The sequence below is a fragment of the Topomyia yanbarensis genome, chromosome 2 (assembly GCF_030247195.1).
Source record: "Topomyia yanbarensis strain Yona2022 chromosome 2, ASM3024719v1, whole genome shotgun sequence".
NCBI lineage: Eukaryota > Metazoa > Arthropoda > Insecta > Diptera > Culicidae > Topomyia > Topomyia yanbarensis.
Window position 1 is genome coordinate 428,458,444 of NC_080671.1, and position 21,584 is coordinate 428,480,027.

The window sequence follows — 21,584 nt, forward strand, 5'->3', positions numbered from 1 at the left end:
CTAGGCCCCATGCAAAACTGACTCAGACATCACTTCGTAAAAAGTTTAATAACTTTTCTTGTTCGAGTCGGATCGCTTTGCAGTCTTCAACAAAGTTGTAAACAATAGAAATATCTTCTTAAGTTTCACTTTTGGTGATAATCTGATGTATACAGTGCCACCTAGCGGGGAAAATGTGCGAAAGTGGGTTTTCTCCATGTAAATTGTCGAAAAATCCCATACAAAATTCAAGCACGTTGGTCCGGTAGCTAGACTTGTTCGATTTGGCTCAAATTTGGAGCAGACACTTTTGGTGGGACTAGGAATCGACCCAGCGGTGTCTTCTGTCACTCTAATGAATATAGGCAGCGACTACTCTGAAATGTTTGCAGCTACTTCCCACAGGGAAGCCATCTTGGACCACTCATCTTCCTACTTTACTTCAATGATGTAGATTATAGACTCAGTGGTAGACGCACACGTCTGGCAGAAATAATTCGATGTCTTCAGTGAATGGTGTATCGATAATCGTATGATCCTAAATCCCGCAAAATGTCCTGCAATCACCTTCTGTATGAAAGAAGAATCTATTAATTTTGACTATAATCTATCAGGATTGCTTATTTCTCGGAAGTGTTCCATCAAGGATCTTGGAGTAATATTTGATAATAAGCTCAATTTCAAGCTACACGTCTCATATTTTATTGGTAGTGCATCGCGAAACTTTGGGTTCATCTTTCGTATTACTAAGTCATTCACGGATATATACTGCTTGAAAAGTTTGTACTGTTCCTAAGACCGGTCAATTTTGGAGTATTGTTCGACAATTTGGAACCCGTACTACATGAACGGTAGCGATCGAATTGAAGGCACCCTTGACGCGATCCTGTTCGGCTACCTGGCTACGAGAGCCGCTGTCAACTTATTCAACTCGACACTCTTCAACAACGCAGAAATGCAGCAAGATCCCTAGTTGTTGCCGATTTTCTGTCAGCACGCCTCGATTCCCCAGCCTCAATATAACGAATTAATGTCCAAGCGGGAACTAGGACGTTGCGCAGTAACATTCTCCTGAGAATACACTACCGGACAAAAGTTTAAGTTCACTTGCCTTTTTGCTGAATTTTATATAATTGAGTCGGTTTCTCTCAGTACACTTTGTCAAGCACGTGCGTCTTGACTATATCATGTTGCTACACGCTACTGGTCAAAGTGTAGGAGAGGGTTTGACGATTTTGGGAAACACGTAGATCACAAACAAACTTGTTATGAAAGGTTGTATTATTTCAATGCGTCGAGTACATAATACGCATAACATCATAGTGCTGCGAGAGCTTACTTCAAAAATCATATTCCATTTTTTTTAAATATTTTTGTTTACAAAAAGGTAAGTGAAAGATTTTTGTATTGAAAATCGTAACTGTAGAAGAAAAATATCTATTCAAATTGATCTCATTCTAAGATTATAATTTCATTATTATAAATAATAGCAATATAACAATAAATGAATTAAACCATAGCTTTTTGAATATGATATTAACATTGTAGGGAGAACTTGAACTTTTGACCGGTAGTGTACCTCTTCGACGGTTTAGACATACAGTAAATGCGGCCATCACGGGATTACAACGCATTTGCAATCGTGTGACACATTTGTTTGACCTCCATTTGTCCGGTAATGTGATTTGGTTTACGATTTGTTTAAGAATGACAGATTAAGATCTCATTATTGGGGGCGACTGAGGCCAGTTAATAGTTTTTGTTCGTTTATAAATAAATAAATAAATAAATAAATAAATAAATGAACGAGGCATCTGACAACTCTCGACAAACATGTCAAATGGTCCTAAGTGCAAACGAGAGCCTCTCTTGGTTTAGTTTCTCTTTCGATTCTTACAGCGGCATCTTAAAACTTTTCAATATTGTTTCAGGATACATTGAAAAACTCTAATTCCGACTAGCTTATTCAGCTAACAGTTGAGTAACAAACGTATAAACGTATGCCGAGTTATTAGCGAAAGAGAAAGTAAACAAAGAGAAACTACCATTTGCACTTGGGACCATTTAACATGTTTGGCTAGAACTAGGAGAAGATGGGGTAAAACGCATCCCCGGGGCAAAATTCACCCCTTGCTTATATCGAACAGCTGAAAATTTCTCGAAAATGGTAATACCAGTCGGAAGTCCGCTATAGTAAACATACACTGTCAAAGTTTGATAACCGCACATCAATAGCAGCTCGAGAAATAAACAAAAAACAATAACATACTCTTCTCATGTAATTATTGTGGCTCGTGCAACATGGATTTTCCGCTCTTATAAATACTGTTTTACTATTATATTAGAGCATTCCAGATCTATTTATACCGTTGTTCATTATTCTGTCGCACTACATATGAAAAATCTACTAAATAATTCACTTTTTGCTAAATATATATCTCTGCTCCATCGAGGACAAAAAGCCTTCTCTGATTTTGCTGGATTTTAATCGAAATCAGAAAAATCGTTCAGAAAACTTACCAATTGAATAACCTAAAGCTATTTAATGGCACACTTTTGTGAAATCTCGTCAGAAAACAAAACTACTTGCTTGTTCGCCGAGCATTATGCCCCGTTGTTGTGGTGCATTTTGCCCCCGCACAGGTGCGTTTTGCCCCGCTTATTTTTCAAAAGGTGATTTTTAATATTTTTGAAGAATTGAATTATTTTCATGTTTTTGAATATTTTGCAAAGCGTTATGATTTTGATTACAGAGAAAAATGTTGGCTAAACGATATCAATAATTAAATTCTCCCAATTGATATTCTATAGATTAGTTATGATCATATTTCCTTAGGGGTGCGTTTTACCCCATCTTCCCCTATAGGTAGATTTTAGTTGACGAGAAGATTGAGCTATATTAGAGCAGTTTCAGTGTGTTTCAAAAAGTTGCGAAGCTAACCTGTAGCGATTCTTGGAAGCCAACCCAAGGGTAATGCCATCTGACCAAGCAAAAGCACTGATTGTTTTTTATTGTTTTTGCATGTTTCCAAGCATTAGTATTTTATATTAATCAGGTTCCTTGGGGTGATTTTAGCAGTGTAGTGTTTAATGTAGAAGTTTAGAAGTGGAATTGGAACGGAAACAATGGAATCCCCAGCAAAGGGTTTTGATTTATTATTACGAGTAGTTTTGTTTCGTACTTTAAAACTGTTATACGCTTCCGTTCTCTTTGTTGCTTATTTGAAACTCGTTTAAAACTGTATTTTGAATACATAAAGAGTACTCAGCGCCTACACTCAGGCCCGATAGATTGGGAAAGATATCTTCGAGTCGGGTAATGACCTAAGGATACGTTCTGGTGTGGCTCAGTTTGAGATTCCTAATTTTGATAGCTTCGAGATAAAAAGTGTTCGAATCGGAATATCCAAGGTGGAGCTCGTCCTCCTCTCTCTTTTCATCGTGTGCAAAAGAATCAGGTTGCTCGTCTGGATGTTTATGTTTATTTCCAGGGTCGCGGACGCCGTGTCTAATTTTTCAAGTATAAAACTAATTAGGCAATCCATGAGACGTTTCTGATCAGCTGATTATTTCTTTTTTAGTTCTTCTGACGTTACTCCGAGGGGTGCGACGCCCAACAATATCGTTGATTCGATCCAACATCAAACGAATCGGACTAACGAAAGATGTTTGTCGGACGAATTTGTCTGTTCGCAGGAGTAGACTTGTTGACAGAACCCACCGTTGAATTGTCAAATAAACGTCTAATGGATTGCCTAATTCACTCAAACGTTCCCACCTTTTTTCTCTTCACCTTGTACAAAAACGAAGTGACACATTTGGCTATGCGTCAAAATCGCTTCGCTAGCGTCACGCTAGGTGACATGGCGCATTTTTGTAATTAAAGCCGACCGTTTTTGTCTATAGGTAATGAAAATTTATCACCTATTCAAGAATCAGGAATCAGTAGCGACTGGCTCAAATGGCACGTTACACATGTTGATCGGAAATTTGTGCCTTGCCATGATTTGTCTTTTTGTCATTTCCCTGATAGGCAGGATTAGGGAAGTGGTAAAATTAGGGATAAGGAAAATAACGACACAGATAACATGGACAATACGGAAACGGAATATCTTATTCTAGTGAAGGCTATACTGCCCATTAGAGTGCCCAGGAAAATGATTGATGATTTTTTAAAACTCAATCGGCCTATCCCTGAGTCGATTCCTAGTCCCACCAGGAGTACTTGTTCCAAATTTGAAGCAAATCGGACAAATCTAGCTACCGGACCAACGTGCCTGAAGTTTGTATGGGATTTTTCAACAATTTACATGGAGAAGAACCACTAATTTGCATTTTCGCCGCTAGGCGGCACTGTACGCATAGTATTATGACTGTAAGTGAAAATAAGAAAGATCATTCAATTGTCTACAACTTTATCGAAGACTGCTAGTGAATCCGACCTTGTTAAAAGAAGTTATTAAACTTTTAGCGAAGTGATTTCTGAGTCAGTTTTGCATGGGGCCTAGTAATGCATGGTTGTGTATCTGTACTCGATTCCCACCAAGTATACATTTTTGTGAGATAATGGTTTGATTTAGCTGAATAGTTTGTTCAGAAGAATTGTAGTACATAATACGAGTTATTTTTTGGTTGGAAAACTTTAATTTCACCTGTGACCGCATAGAGGGCGCCAGCACTAACTTTTCATAGAAGTGAGATAGAGTATCGAGATGTTCGGAAGAATTATATAAAAATACTTGTTCTACAACTTTGTGGAAGACATTTTATCTCTATCTCTTTCTGTTAAAAAGTTAGTGTTAGCGCTCTCTATACGGTAAAATTTGGAACTAAAATTTTCTAATCAAAGCATGACTCGTATTACTTACTATAAATCTTCTGAACATACTATTGACCTAAACCTAACCATTATCTCACAAAAATGTATACTTGGTGGGAATCGAGTACCGATACACAACCATGCATTGCTAGGCCCCATGCAAAACTGACTCAGATATCACTTCGGTAAAAGTTTAATAACTTCTTTTAACAAAGCCGGATTCACTAGCAGTCTTCGACAAAGTTGTAGACAATTAAATGATGTTACTTATTTTCACTTACAGTGATAATACGATGCATAGAGTGCCGCCTAGCGGCAAAAATGCGAGTTAGTGGGTTTTCTCCACGTTAATTGTCGAAAAATTCCATGCAAATTTCAGGCACGTTGGTCCGGTAGTTAGACTTGTCCGATTTGCTTCAAATTTGGAGCAAGTACTCCTGGTGGGACTAGGAATCGACTCAGGTATGGGCCGATAGGGGTCATTTTTTTCCTGTCACTCTACTGCCCATATATGCATAAGAGTCACATATTGAAAAACAGCAAGCCGCGAAAAACGCTGTTCAAGATTTACTTTTTTCATTGAGCCTTATGGATGGGACAACCATGTTGTGGTATTTTTTTCGATATTTTCTGAACAAACCTCGTAATCTTATTTATGCATTATGATTCAGTGGTGATACATAATACAATCCAACAGATATCTCATTTTCGACATAAACTCATATGGAACTCTTATGCTTATATGGGCAGTATATGATTCGACAATAAAGCGGAAGTCCCCCGCCTTTTCACTCATCTCCTCTAATTTCCATTTCAACCAGGTACAGCTTTGTTTGTTATCCAGAGAGAACCAAACAATACCATACCTAGCCAAGTGTTCAAACTAATTCACTCAATCTGACATCTGAATCGTGACAAATGCTCCCACCTTTCTTTCTCTTCACCTTCTTCGAAAACGAAGTGACACATTTGGCTATGCGTCAGAATCGCTTAGCTAGCGCCAGCTCGGTGACATGGCGCATTTTTTATAATTAAAGCCGGTCGTTTTTATCTATGGGTAATAGAAATTTAACTCGTGTTACGTTTGGGTTTAAAAAAATAGTTTTGAATTGTCTGTCTGTTTATTTCACAAAGCCCCAACTCCAAAGAAGCAAATATCGAAAATATAAAAAATAACTTTGATATCCCAGACAAGCTATAATTGTATCATCCGTCTAGCAGATTTTACAAACAGGGGAAATTTTTGTTTTGCCAACAAAGAATATTATCTGAAGGCTCTGATGCGAAAACCTGTCTGAAAAATATAATATTTTCCTCCGCGATATCCTCAATCTGCGCAATATCCAGCATGATTGAATGGAAATGATATTATTTATTTTGACTGAATGGTATACAATGCACCGAAAAATCGTAACATATTATTTCGTCCACCTTTCCAAACCATTCCGCCATTCCTCGAACAACTGGATGAGGAACCACGGCTCAAATCGCACAAAAGTACAATTCATTTATAGCACGGTGAGCTCGCTTTATTCCACCATATGATGGAAAGGTTGTCACTTTCTACCTCAACCTGTGTCCCGCTGGTGAGATCCGTTCCGGGAATCATTTACCGCAGACGGTGATGGAACAGCGCTGAATCGAGGCGCAAATATAAGAAAAGGATTTTCATGTAACCTTCCCACAGACCCGGCACACCGAGTCGAGCACGACATATGCTCAACTTGCCAACGGGATAACGCTTTGTTGTATTGGTGGCTCTACACCCTTCGGGACAAAACGAAACATAGTGAAAAAACGGCAAATATGACGAAGCAGGCTGTTCTGAATGAAAACATATCCGAAAGCCCATTAACGCGATTCCATACGACATGTCGCTGCCGCAAGCGGATCAGCTTACAAATAAGGGCCGCAGGCTAGACATTTTTCCCTTTTACCAGCAGAGTTTCGTGTGGGAGGCGTTGCGGTGTAGGATGTATATTTACTACCCCGAGGCAGCGAGCTGCAACCAGAGTTGTTACCCTTGAGGTGATTCTCTCCATTAAGGGAATTGAACCACGTGAAAAAGCGTTTCACTATAATAACATTTCATGATTATGTCGACCTTATATTGAAAAATACATGTCGCAATACCTGTAGGAATTTCTTTGCTATTGCAACAATGTGCCTCGTGTGCGCGGAAATGTCAGCTGGAATCTTTGGTGCTGTGAAGGGTTTCCTCAATATGTTAAGAAACCTACGCGTATCCGTTGGGCGATGCTAATAGAGTCGGCATTTTTTTTGAACTGAACAGGCTAATTACTTTGTTTGTTTAGTGTTTATTTGACTGATTAGGGAACTAATCCACCGAGCATTAAATGCGCGCGGGGAATACGCATGGTCTTGTATGAGTGGAATTACTACTAGGATCATGTATAAGGGTTATAAGGGTTGAGAATTGACAATAATAGCTTTTCTCATTATATTGAGCATTTTCATATACTTTTGAGCTGTTCATGCACTATAAATGCGAAACAACTAGTAGTGTATTATTATTTACGTCAAAACCAGGAGTTCCTTTCTATATTTCTTTCATCTTCTGCAGTTTCTGGTTATAGCACATTTAGTCAATAAAATTAGTAAATTGGTTTCTTTTCGTTCATATTGTCTCTAACCTTGTTCTAGTAATTAGCATAAAATACACGCATCCGTGTCATCAGGGCTTCGTGTCCACTTGCAAGGGGCTGGTGTCCACTAGGAAATTGATTATCACTATTATTTTGCCTCGAAATTAGTAAATTAATTCTAATCATCCTTATCTATTCGTTATGAACCTGCTTCCCTCTCCTTCTAGTAGTTAGCGCACGAGGAATTGCTAGTACAGTAAAGACCCGTTTTTATCAGCCCCTTGGTGATTTTTAGGCTGATAATACGGAGACATTGATAAAATCGGGACATATATTTTTCTTTCTCTTGAAAGGAACCGAAACTCTTAAAATATTCTTCTTTCGTCCCTAGATATAGCCTCATAACCTTTTCTGATTATTTAGCTTAAGCTTCCCTTGAGGGAGTCTGACGGTGCAAAATTTAAGAAAAAATAAAAGTTTTTTTTGCATATTTCGGATCTCTAAGATAAGAAAAAGGAAGGATTTACTTGAATTCAACTTGTTCGCCTGCTAGATCCCATCAAACTACCAACTATTAATTTTCATTTGAAGCTGATAAAATCGGGTCAAAATGCTGATAAAATCGGGAGCAGATAAAATTCGGGACTGATAAAATCGGGTCTTCACACGTCATACAGTACCTTTAACGCTTATTTTAGGCCGGTCAAATTTATTTCCTGTTCTCATCGCGAAAGCAATCCATATTTTTTAATTGTAGCCCAAGTTAGTTGTCCACTCTTAGTAATTTTTTCTTCCGATTTTGTTTGTTTTTTTCCTTTTGCTAGTTTGTCTTTAGCAAAATTAATATTTGAATACTTTATTTCTCTTATTCGCCTCGTAACACGCATGTTAAGCGGCTAATAAGTTTCCTGATGACCGAACGCCTAGAGACTCATAAAATCTTGAATCAATCGCGAACATCCAATCCAGCACAATTCTGAATCCATATTCTTCTATCTCATCCCGTCGTATTTACTTAGAACATATTTGTCAAAATTATGGATTATATCAATGTTTCTGAAACCTTGCAAAGGCAAGCTAAACTAGTTAGTTTAAAAGTACCACCCCTAAGATTCGTTCAAAATTTAAGACTTAAATGTGACATAACTTTTTTTTAATTTTATGAAAGTCGTCTATTTGACGAATTTCGCGCTAAATCGTATTCAGAGTTGGTAGCACCCTCTCAGATTTTAATGAAACTTTCTGTACATGAAGACTTTTTCACAAAAAGCCACTTTGCATACTTTGTTTTCCAAAAATTATCTAGACTCTTTTTTCAATAGGGTCAAACTTTTTTTACCAATTTTTTTAAAAACGGCTATAGTCCAAAAACGACAAATCCTACAAAAAAATGTTGAAGGAATGATTTTCACAAAATTAGTCAAATTTTTGAAAAAAATATTGGTAAAATTCTTCATCGACTTCTACAATGAAAAAAATCAATCCTAAAAATTTAAAATCGATTGACACAAAAAACCCATCTTTGATTTGGATAAAATTTTATTCCAAGATAGGTTATTATGTTCCCTACCTACCGTCAAAAATTCAAGTTGGGCACTTTCAAGGAAAAAAAAGTAATTAGAATAAACTTTGCCTTGTCCAAACTGAATTTTTTTATCGAAAACTAAACCAAGAAAAGTCATAATCATCTCAGAATCCAATTTCTTAACTGATAGTTGCTTGATACATGCAAAAAGTTTCATTAACGAAATCGCTACATATTCATAACAAACTTGAATGAGAGAAAAGATAAGCCGAGATTCAACTAAATATCACTTGGCCGTGTACGAAGAAGTATCTTGTCTATGTACCCGCCCGAGGAGTAGAGATTGATGGTGTAATCTCCAACAAAGGCCTTAATTGCGAAGTATGGGGTTCGCTCCTTCGAGAACCCTTTGCTTCGGCCAGTGAAAATTCTAGTTCGCAAGCAATTGCGTTCAGGAAACATCAAGGAGTATATGAAAACAAGCCTCATTTCGAACCTTTCGCCGAATCTGCTTTTCGAAACTTTGATCATGCAAAGTTTTCCTATTGTGGAGAGACTCGGCTAATTTCTATGTTTCCTTATACAGTAAAGAGTGAGAGTCTGACCATCCCATTGTGGAAACATCTTCTAATGTGTCTATACATTTCTGAAAGAAGAAAATCAGTTTTCTCACCTAAACTTCCTCGTAAAGGCCTGAAAGTGACCATTCAAGGGTGCTGTTACAAAACCGAAGTAAGTGGTTCCTGGTATCGGTAATCTTGGAAACTAGCAGAAATTTCCATATGGGACACCAAACACCCCAAGTGTCCCTATATTTCAGTCCCTACATTTTCCCCCAGGTTTTACACAATGCATTTGCACTACAACGAAAGGTCAGACGAAACGAGTATCCGAGGCGAACAACCGTGTACAGTCTCCTACTTCGTGGTGGGCAGAGATTGCTTAGAATTGTACGCGAAAACGGCTTTTGAACGTCGAATCGCCCGAATTTTTCCCAATATACGCGATGCTACAAATGCAAATGAAAAACTTGATGAACGCTGAAAAACGCGATTATTGGCACCGGTTCGTCGACGGATTTACGGACAGATCATCAGAGAAACAATGTTTCGTCTGGCGGCTAGGGCCTACGTTGTGCATTCGATTCATTCTGTGATTGGAATACACCGAATGTTCGTCATATGATGACAGATGCATTGCTTTTATGTTAATTATTATGACAGTAGTGGTGAGTGTATTCATAAAAGAGGCTGAGCTGCCAACATTCTCCCCACAACACTGATGGTTTTATATTTACCTATCAACGACCATGCCCCCATTCTTATACTTTCAGGAGGGTCTCCGTTAGATGGAGCATGGAAAGCACTCTTTGTATTTCCTGGAGAAAACATAGGAGTTTTTGAGTACTTTATCTGAAAAATCATAGCATTTTACCTTAGTTTGAGTTCTTTCTTATTGCTCCATTCCGGGTATTGAGAAGGCGGACACTTGGATTAGAATGATAATGAGAAGGTGGACATTTAGGCATTAGACGGTGATATTTATGAAAGATCGCGTAGCTTCGAGTTTTTAATTATTTCTCCTCAGAGGAGCTCGAAAATTGGCAAATTTCATGGAGTGATGGAAGCTCAGGAATCCCAAAAATATCAACAAACCTTGGTCTAAGAGAATGGATGACAGTCATGATTTCATTCGGGTGTTACCCCGGTCATGTACTATAATTGTACTTAAAATGTCCATCTCCGGCGTATTGGGGTTGTGGAGAGCGGTCTCCGCGCTTGTGGTGGCGTTTATCGCGATATTAAACATGTTGTCTGGTCGTGCGCCTAGTGCTCTAGTACCAGATCTCCGTTAAACGAATCGCTTCGGCCGCGTTCCAGTCCAGTCCGAGATACTATACCAAATTCGTTACTGATACTTTTTGCATGTATGACGCAACTAGCAGTTAGGAAATTGGATTGGGAGATGATTATGATATTCATTGTTTTAGTTTTCGATAAAAATACACCGTAAAAAATTCAGTTTGGACAATGCAAAGTTTTAACTTTTTTTCCTTGAAAGTGCCCAACTTGAATTTTTGACGATTGGTAGGGAACAAAATTTCATCCAAATCAAAGATGGGTTTTTTTTTGTAAATCGATTTTCAATTTTTAAAATCGATTTTTTTCAGTGTACGAGTCGACGAAGATTTTTTTCAATATTTTTATTCAAAAACTTTACTAATTTTTGTGAAAATCACTCCTGCAACATTTTTTTAGGAGTTGTCATTTTTAGACTATCGTCATTTAAAAAAAAAAATTGGTAAAAAAAAGTTTGACGCTTTTGAAAAGACAGTCATTTTTGGAAAAACAAACTATGCAAAGTGCTTTTTTGTGACAAAGTTCTCATGTACAGAAAGTTTCATTAAAATCTGAGAGGGTTCTGCCAACATTTGTTCGAGTTGGCGCGAAATTCGTCTGAATGCGATAAGAAAATTTACTTGAAAATTCTCGGGGAAAATCCCATAGGTCTAACAACATTTTCAGTAATGTGAAAACCGATGAATTTTAAGCAATTTTCAGTATCAGTGTCTCAAAAAAAGTTTCATAAAGAAATGTACAGCTTTAGAATAGAAATCAAATCACGCCAAGCTAGTACACCCAACCCACATCCTCAAGCGCTCACTGACAGCATTATCCTAACGAGTTCAGCTAGCAAACAACGCCGCGCTCCCACAGTGTAATGCAAATCAGTGGAAACGCACGGTTAAGCACACTGCAAACTCCTTCGGTGTCAAACGTCAAGGGATTCTAAACACTCGCCGCTACGAACAAGATCGTAGCAATCCTGATGGAGCGACAGGGAAAACCACTCAGCCACACTCGCGAAGCCAAACAGGGAGGTATACCTGCACGTAGGTACCAGTTGTTTGCTGGTGGTCGGAAAAAGCGATTCGGATATTTTATTCACGTTCAATATTACCTAAAGAGCACCAGCCAGGATGCCTTGCCTATACCTACCGAACAAATTGAAAGCGAACTGATTTGCGGTTTGAAAAGTTTACCAGGCCCCCCAGCGGATCCGATCAGAACGAAGCAGGAGAGTGCGGAGAAAATTTATTTATAGAGTTCTATGGAAAACAACTGAAACGAAACGGGACGCGCTCTGCTGTGTTCGGCGGTGCAATGGAGACCGAGCGTGAGACCGTGCCTACTACAAAAGGTGTAATGCGAGCGTGGAGAGAAATACAATATCCTTTCGCAGTTCACCGTAGGTACCTACCTGTGGCGAAGGTGAAAGAAGCAGGCTGGGTTTGAAATGTTGAACCTTTGAAACAGTCACAGCCAGAGTTAAAAATATTCAAATTCATTGAATGAAAATTGACCATATTCAGCCGCATTCATTTTCAATATTCAGTGACGCAGCTGAAAACGTCAAACGAACAAACCGCCTATTCATCCATGCAAATTTTCATTCGTCTCCGATTATTACACGAAGCGACCGTGCAGCAACGAATCAAAAGCATCAAAGTAGGCCCTGACACAATGTAAGCGATGATGATTGTTGTTTTATATGCTTTACCGGCATTTGAGAACATTTTCCTAGATAATTAGTGAAATGAATATATTGTACGATATTCAACTGAATGAATAAGAAGGGATATTTGAATGAATATTTATTCTATTCACCGCGAGTCGCGCCAGGTTCATTTTCAGCCGTCAAAAAAGAGCTTCGATTATTTTTAACTCTGGTCACAGCAAGGTGCGTGGGTTACAGGGTGCGTGCGGTGTTTTATGAAAACATGTTTTATTCCTTTTGGTGAAATTGTGCCTTTTTCATTTCTGTAAAGTATGATTCCTTGGCTGGTTATATTCAATATAATTGTGGGAATGTCTATTAGATTCTTAGTACAATTTGCATTTAGATACAACGGCTCAAAAGCTACGAACTTGATGAGCTACGTGTCGACGTTGAAACACTTGAAACAGAACAATATCCTGCTTAATTAGCTTAATCAGTATTAGTTCAATGTTGTCTTCCTGCTAACTCATTTTAGCATGCAGGTGTTTGTGTGTGAGGGGGTGAAAAACCCACAACCGTACCACCTCACAGCTTAATTAGGTATGCCTGGAGGAAAAAAGTCAATGGGTATGGATGGGGTGGTAGTCTGAAAGGAATGGGTCGTTGTTGAGGAGGGATCTGTGGGGCGGGGAGGGGGCACCACACACTTTAAGCATAACCCTTTAAAATCAAAAAAAAACCTATGTCAATAAAAAATGGCCGGAACTAGGTTGACGATTTCCAGAGTGATGGTATAACCTTTCTATATCAGAAAGGCAAAAATATCACTCTACAATACAACCGCACGCACCCTGTAGATTCCCACGAGGAAAACAATTGCCGGTTTGAGAAGCGGTAGCTGGTGCCGGAGCGATCAACTCGGCGGGTACTGCAATGGAATTGTTCGAGAAATGGATATCGAGTCGCATTATTTGAAACGTGGTTCGATTTCCGAAATAAAAGAGCCTAAATATCTGTTCGTACTTTTGTATGGGACATTTAAACAAAGTAACACCGTTTAGAAAAAATGAAAACACCTTTTAATGGTGTGCTGTCAATTGTTATATCTAGAAATCAAGGGTAGAAAATTTTAAGTTTAATGGATATGATCACGATGCTGTAGGTATTTGAGCTATACACTAAAGCTTTGACCTTCAACTTGAAAAAGTATGCCTCTAACCTTTTATTTTTTGTTTTCATTAGAAATCCAATACAGTTTTACATAGTTATACCCACCGCATTTGTGGTGACGTGATGTCGTGTTTACTATCAAATAGCAGCAAAATAAAAAGAGATAGAGATATAGTGATTGAGAACCAATTGTAGAGACTGTAAAGGGATATCAAATCATTCATCGCTTTGATAAATTTTGGAAATTAATAATCAGAACACATACATATTCCTTGAAAAATACTAATTTTGAACTATATTACCAGTGAAAAATGACTTAGTACTCTTAACTAAATGATATTTGTACTTAATTCGGTAGGAAATTTTCTCAGCTTTCCAAAGAAACTATGGGAGTGAGGATATAAAGCATATTTTTAGACTAGAGTCTTTTAAGCACTTATAAGTAGACTATAGAAATTAATAATGAAATTATAAAGAAATCAGAAGAGATAGTTAATTATGGATCATATCGAAACGCAACTTTTGGATGATAGTTATTGTTATGTTCGTAATTCATGATTTTGAGAAAATTAACAAAAATCACCTCAAAAACACTAATACTAGATTACTTCAACATGAAACGGTTACTTAATTCAATTGACTGAAAGATATGAAGGCGTTGTTTAGTGGTAGATTTTCTTATCTTTCCAATGGAATTAAAAGATTTAAAATACAAAGTATACTTTTTGAGTCATTAACAGAAAAAAGTTTAATAACTCTGTAACGGTTGAGATTTAAGAGTATGTGCTGAAAGATTTTGTTCCCCAAATTTGATCCTCTATCAACCCCCGAGAAGTTCTTTTTCTTAACAATGAACCAAACACCCTGTGCAGAAAGTTCACATATACTTTGTGTAATCTTTGCGGATGAGGGAACCGTATTCCGAATTCGCAATATATGTTTATTGATAATTTTTTAATTCCTGGAAGGATACATTTTATAAATTTGCGCTTAAATCTCAAATATTCTACCCACGTTTAGTGGTTTTCCCCCAATCCTCGATGGGTTCCGACTGTATAACTATATGCGTAATATTTACGGTAGCTATAATATAGGTTAGGTTAATTCACGTCTATGATAAGGCAAGGCTACTCACTGTAATCCAATTAGTCTTATGTTATATAAGGGTACTATAAGATTAGCCACTACGAAAATAGTTTATAGTTTAGTTTTTAAGCTTTACTATTAGTATAGTCTATGAAATTAATTCTGGAATTAGTTTTGCACAAGCCCGATTATAGAGACCGCTTTCACACCAATGCTGGTTGACAGTTCTCCGTATCATGGGCGTCCCTGATCGTTACTTCACGGTGGGCGTACGTAAAATGGACAGTGGGAGCGTGCAGCATTCAGGGTTGCTCACACTTTGATTATTGTTTACATGCATATTTGTTGCAATCGTCCAATAAGAACAGCTCATGAAATAAAAAATCCTAAATTTTATTATTATTCATTCAACGGATATACATTAGGGTGTCCCAAAATGACATCATGTTAAAAAAAGTCATCGGGCTCACTTCTTAAATGAAAGGTTTGGGTATTTGGAGCACTTTCTTCTTCGGAGTGAATTTGCTAAAATGCTCCCTACTTTTGGCGAATTTTGATTTTTTGAAAAATGGGCCGATTATGGGTAAAATTTCAAATGCATGCCTCTTGAAGTGCTCCTGAACGACCGATTTTTTTCAGCATTTTTTTTTATTTTCTGAAGGTCCTAATGGAGAAGTTTGGATAGTTAGTTTGCACAAATTTTGAATTGTAAGAGCGGCAGAGCCATTAAAACTTAGTAAAAGTGAAATTTTTTATGTTTTTCGGTAGTTTTTCTTCAAAACTGGGTATCTACAAAATTTTAAAAGTATAGAAAACACTTTATACATTTGAACCAAATACAGGGGCCTAATATTGCAGAAGAAAGTGTATAGCCACGGCCAATGGGGTATGAGTTATTTAAGTTTTTGTTAAATAACCTTTTGACATTTTATGTAATTCATCAAAAATAACACTATACAAAATAAAACAACTTAAGTGTGCTTTGCCCGCATATTATTTTTCGAAAAATAGAAGGAAAATGATGAAAAATGGCGTTTTTCGCTTGTCTCTATTACATCAGAATCGGTTTTTGTGAGAATTTGACGATTTTTTTTAAATTATGTTGTATACTAATAGCCACCTAGCGGGTTTGAAAATCACTAAAATTAAAAATACAGAAGAGTGAGATGAGTGATGAAAAACTGATATTTTCTGTTTAGATCACATAATTCCGAAATAGTCAAATTTGGGGTTAATATCCTCGAAAAAGTTTTGCGACAGAATACAGCGTTTTCTGACACTATTATTTTGTTGAAGATGCCTCCTAGAAGTAATTATGGAGAATTAACTCTTCAAAAAATAATTAGAGACTGGGCGTCATCAGCAAAGTTATCATTATTTTTATAATTTAAGTTACAAAAAACGCTTTTAATCCACCTAACAGTGTGATGAGACATTTCTTATAACTCTTATCACTCTCTTCGGATATTATATCGTTTGAGAACATTTAGAACTTGATGCTTCGCGATGTTTTTGATAACACATACTACATGGGATAGTGGCAGGACTCAGAGAATCGCTCAAATCAGCATTGGACAACATCAGTGCTAGAAATCTCAAACCAAATCAATGGGAAAGCGAAAAAATGGCCCATAAAATAGACATACCAACGAATTATTGTTAATGCTCTGTTAATAAAATTTTTAAATTCCTCAATCAATGCATTGTGGTGGGAAAACTGAAAATTCCTATTGCACTGAGCCAAAAAAATCGAATTTTTGGGAATCGATTTGAAGTTTATACTTTACTCAAATTTCCAACGCGACTGAGAACTAAGAAATCAACACTTTTTCTTGAGAAAAGCGATACTAGCATTGACACCATTCAAAGAAAATCAACAGTGAATATTTCCAGACTTGGTTTTATTTCCTATTTAAGAACTATTGTGTTTTTTACATCCTAGATTGCATGATTCAGTGATCGAAACCTAAAACTTCATAAAGTATTTGAGAGTATTAAATTAAAATTTTTTTGCTATTGAAATTGACAAAATGATAGTATCGCCCCTTTGGCGATTTTTTACTTTTTCGGTCCCACCTATCAGCATTGATGTATCGCCATTACGTTTTTTACAATAACTACCGTTTTACACCACCGATTTCGTCCGGGTTTTTTCAATAGCGATCATTGTTACTATTTACAGTTGATAATCCTAAAAAATACGAAAAAAATAACAGTTTCGCCCCTAAACTGCTAGCAAAAAAGTATCGCCCTGTTTGTTTGCATGGAGCGTGGGGGGCGAAACTTTAAATAAACAAAAATACAGTTTCGCCCGTTGTATTTTTTGCTGTAGTTTAAGAAATCAATATCGTAGAATCCAAATTTTTATGGTTAATTTGTTGCTTTTCAAAACCCTCATTCGAATGTATGAAAAAAGCCTTATGTTTACATTTGTACGTATCGCCCTTTTCACAAAAAAGCGTTGAAATGAAATCGCAGCTCCTGATATCACGCTATCTCTGAAGTACATTCGTGCATAGTTTCAAATTTTACTTCGACATCGACTTTTTCTAAAGGTGACTTCCCAGTAGTATCCTTGATTTGAATTATTATCGCTAATCCTAATGTCAAAGAACAAATAAAAACCTCACGAAACCGAACCATTTGCGAAAATCATCATCATTACTGGAATTTTCATTTTCACGAAACTTTTCGATAACCTTCCGTCACTTGCGTTAATGCACTGGGTGCACAGTGCTCTGAAAATCTAAGGAAATCGTTTTAGGGCACCAGCGGGTTTAATTCAGAAGTATCTGCGCGTCGAGTTAAATCTGCAAAGAATACTAAAAATTAATTTCTATTCCATAATTTTCAGTTCAGCAATTCGAGAGATCGTGCTCACCGCAAGCCATGAAAAATAGACTACGTTGTGAAGCGATGGTCACTATTTATTAAAAATCACGGTTAAATAAAAAATAAAACTATTAATTTTCAAATAGTTTATAATTTTCACAAACTTATTAGGAAAAATTGTATAATAAGCTTTCGTAATATTGTGTAGGTGTTTGTAGGCTGAAAATTTCAGTATTTTCTCTATCTGCAACATATAAACCCTTAAGTATACCAATTAATTGGTATACGAATTGGAATAGGTTCGCCAAATTTTGGAAGAATTCGATGCAATAAAAAATCCCCAAAAATGAAATGTACCTATTAATGTGAAACACAGTGAATAATACATGCAATAAAGACCCATTTTTATCAGTCTCATGGTGTATTTTAGGCTGACAAAATGGGGACATTGACTAAATCGGTCATTTTTTTCTTTATAATAAACTGAAGCTGTTAAAATATTCTTCCCGTCCCTTGATGTAGTCTGATAACTATTTCTGATTATGATGAACTTTTTATTTTTGCATATTCCCATCTTCATGATAAGGAAAACATGCTCAAAAAAGGATTTACTTGAATTCAGTCTTGTTCATCTGCTAGAGCCCATCAAACATATGTTCATATTTGGCTGATAAAATCGGGGTTTCAATGTATTATAATAGATATTCAGCATTCGAAGAAGTTTCTTGTGAACGAGTGTAGAACGACTTTGTTTTTACTAACTTGAAGTCAGCGGCGTAGCCAGAAATTCGGTTTGGTGGGGGTTTGGTGAAAATCGATCTTACTGTCCAAACGGCATAATTCCGAAACCGTAATTTTTGAAGTTTTAAAATTATGCAGAATTAATTTTTCAGAAAATAGTAACAGAGTTCGTGTCTTTAGCGAATTTGTTGAGACTTTATTGTAGTCATGAATATTAACCTGAGAAATTTCACCATAAATACTTCTTGGACGATATACCGTCAAAATTATTTGATCAAATGATGCGCTGTTTAACGTTTGTAAAACTCATCGAAGATACTAAACCTCCGAAATTGGCGGTTTCAAAATGATGTTATCTTGACCTTAAATTACTGTTTTTGAACATTTGACCTGTACATATAATTGGTCATACAACAAAAATCAGATGCTCATCAAAATCGGTCAGAACCTGCTAGAATCGAATGGAAATCGTCATTTTTCATAAATTTCTCTCTACATTCGGAAAGTGTTATCCTCGTTATTAATCATATTACGTTTTCGTCTCAACTCGACGCATTCCCAAAATAAAAACCTGTTTTAATCCACCTAGTGGTGCAATTGTGCTTGTCTCATTTGTCCAGACTACGATTCCATGGCTGGTTATGTTCAATACAATGGTGGAAATGAATATTACATGTTCAGTACAATTTGCACATACGTACAATGGATCGACAGCCACGATCTTGAGATACTATGTGATACTGAAACATCGCTTGAAACCAGCGGCGGATCATGGAGAAAGATCCGGGAGGTCCAGGTCCTGCCGAAAATTTTCAACTTGTTAAGAAATTTTAAATTAGTTTTAATTTTAAAGTAGCAACCCCTTACTGCATACTCCCTCCGGGCCGGTATAATTGACGATTTTTAGAGTGATTGCATAACCTTTCTATATGAGAAAGGCAAAAATGTACCAAAGTCCAAAGAAGTCAATTTTTGTCAAATATCTCAATGTTTCATGCATTTTAAAGTCATTTGGCATCAAAAATACAAATTTGATTTTGAAATTTTTTCATTTCAGTTTATATGGGAATTTGCTGTGTGATTGCACTCTTCAACTCGTAACTCCGGAACCGGAAGTCCAATCAATAAAAAATTCAATAGCAGCCGATAGGAAGGTTGTACCTTTTATTTGAGACTAACTTTGTGCAAATCAGTCCAGCCATCTCTGAAAAACAGAGGTCACATTTTTTTACACATACACTCATACATACACACACATACATTTTCCGATCTCGACGAACTGAGTCGATTGGCATATGAAACTCGGCCCTCCGGGTCGGGATTAGATTGACGAATTTTAGAGCGAATGAGGAAGGCAAAAACATTTTTAGCAAATGTTGAAAGTTATGCTTTTTTTTGGTGAGCAGTTCTATGTTTCATAGACATTAAATCAATTTTAACTTCGCTTCCTATTAAATAAAGACCCTTATTAAAGTACATATCTACAAAAACGAGACCAATTTGAAAATAAATCTGAGGAATATGATTGATTACAGAACTCTGGAATTTTCTATTGGAATGTTTTCAGGCAGGAATTTGATATTGATGCAATTAGACAACTGTGAAATCAAGACCAACAGATCAATTATCAGGACCCCATTCCGACAATTTACCAAAAATCCTCCTGATGTTTACAACAACAGGTTATCAATGTACGGATCAGATAAATTTTCAATCCAATATTTTTTTTGGGTGTGGTGGGGGGGGGGTTGTATGGTGTTAGACCCCAAAACCTTCTCTTGGCTACGCCGTTGCTTGGAGTTATTTATTTCGCTTTTCTTTTTCCGACATGTTTCAGATCGATCCGATGGTTATAAGTTAGAAAAATTGCAGTCAGAAGGTTCGTACAAATGAACATTTTTGCACTGATAAGGTATCAAGTTCCTTCCAGACAACTTGGAAGTGTTCGGTGATTATTTCTAGCGGTTGTAGATAGACAAATGAAATACAAAATTCGATTTATCGAAATAATGTTTGGCTTATTTCAATGGATTATTACTATATTGAACAATAAATAGGCGACAAAGAGTAATCCACAAACAACAAGCCACAACTTTTAAAGTATTCAAAATAGATATTTGAAGTCTTCAGTAAAGTTATTCGCAAAAGTAAGAGCTACAAATTTGCTGAAGGCATCATGTTGATGCGTGAACTTAAATTAAAAAGAACTACCTAAACTAAGCCTAAATTTAAATTAATCTAAACCTAAATGAATTAAATCTAAACTTTTAATTATAAACCATATTGAATCAAACCTAATTAAATGCAAAAACTACCACCAAAAACCCCAAACCAAATTGATGAACCACACTACGAATCCACTATGTTTACCGATCATCATAATGAGCGATCGCAGAACGAGAGTGCACCAAACAGTGATCGCACAATACAACCAAGCGATCATGATATACGGGTAGGTAGAACCGTCAGCTGTGGAAGACGGAATGCGTAAAACCCAGCGACAGTCAAAAACAATATCCCGGTCGAGTCAGTACAGTGCGTGTGTACACCAAATATAAGTCCGTCGTCGCGAGTGATAATTTGATGAATTATAGACTACTGCGAACATTTTCCCCACAATAAACCCCGAAAGCAGTGACGATTATTGCTAGCTAGTAGATAGTTTGCTAGCGAAGAAATTAATTTGTGAGTGAAAAAATCTGCGTGGCAAAACCCTGTGAAGAAGCGAAAGGTGTGACGACAAAGATAAATAGTGCGCGGAGTCAGCTGTTAATTTTCGGCTCATCGACGATCAACTGGGCCGTCTCAGGAGATAGACGGAAGAAAATCCTCCGAATACGGAACCACCAACGTAAGTCGCCCCAACATTTGGTCCTTCGAGCCGGATACGGAGGAAACCCCAACCAGAAAGGATCGGTACGGTGAGTACGCCATTACAAATTGCTGCTGACGCGACGCTACGGCAAAGATACTGCCCGTCCCAGCCCCGAAGGTGCCTACCGTTAAGGCCATTTTGGACGCTATCGCTGCAGTTCATTGCGAACTTTTGTCATCGCAGCTGATTTGCGCCAACTCGGAACAGGATTTTTTGATAATTTTCTGTTTGCGAGAAAATTTGCATGTTTTTTGCTGAGGTGGTGGAGAGTGGCAAATTCGCGTAGATTGGTACGCTCGCGTCGGGAAGGATAATTTCGTTCGATTTGCGTATCATTCTCGGTCGTTCCGCGAAAAATTGGCATATCGCGACGGGAAGGATTTTTTCGTTCGAATTGTGCCATTTTCGATTCCGTGTCGTGTAGGAACGGTACCCGCGCCGGGAAGGAGT

The 21,584-nt window shown here is 37.2% G+C and overlaps 1 protein-coding gene across 2 annotated transcripts in view; it reads right to left on the minus strand.

The window, feature by feature from the left end:
• The window catches only part of LOC131685346 (adenylate cyclase type 6), a 539,597-nt gene that overhangs the window by 506,110 nt on the left and 11,903 nt on the right, over nucleotides 1–21,584 (minus strand). The window lies entirely within an intron of this gene.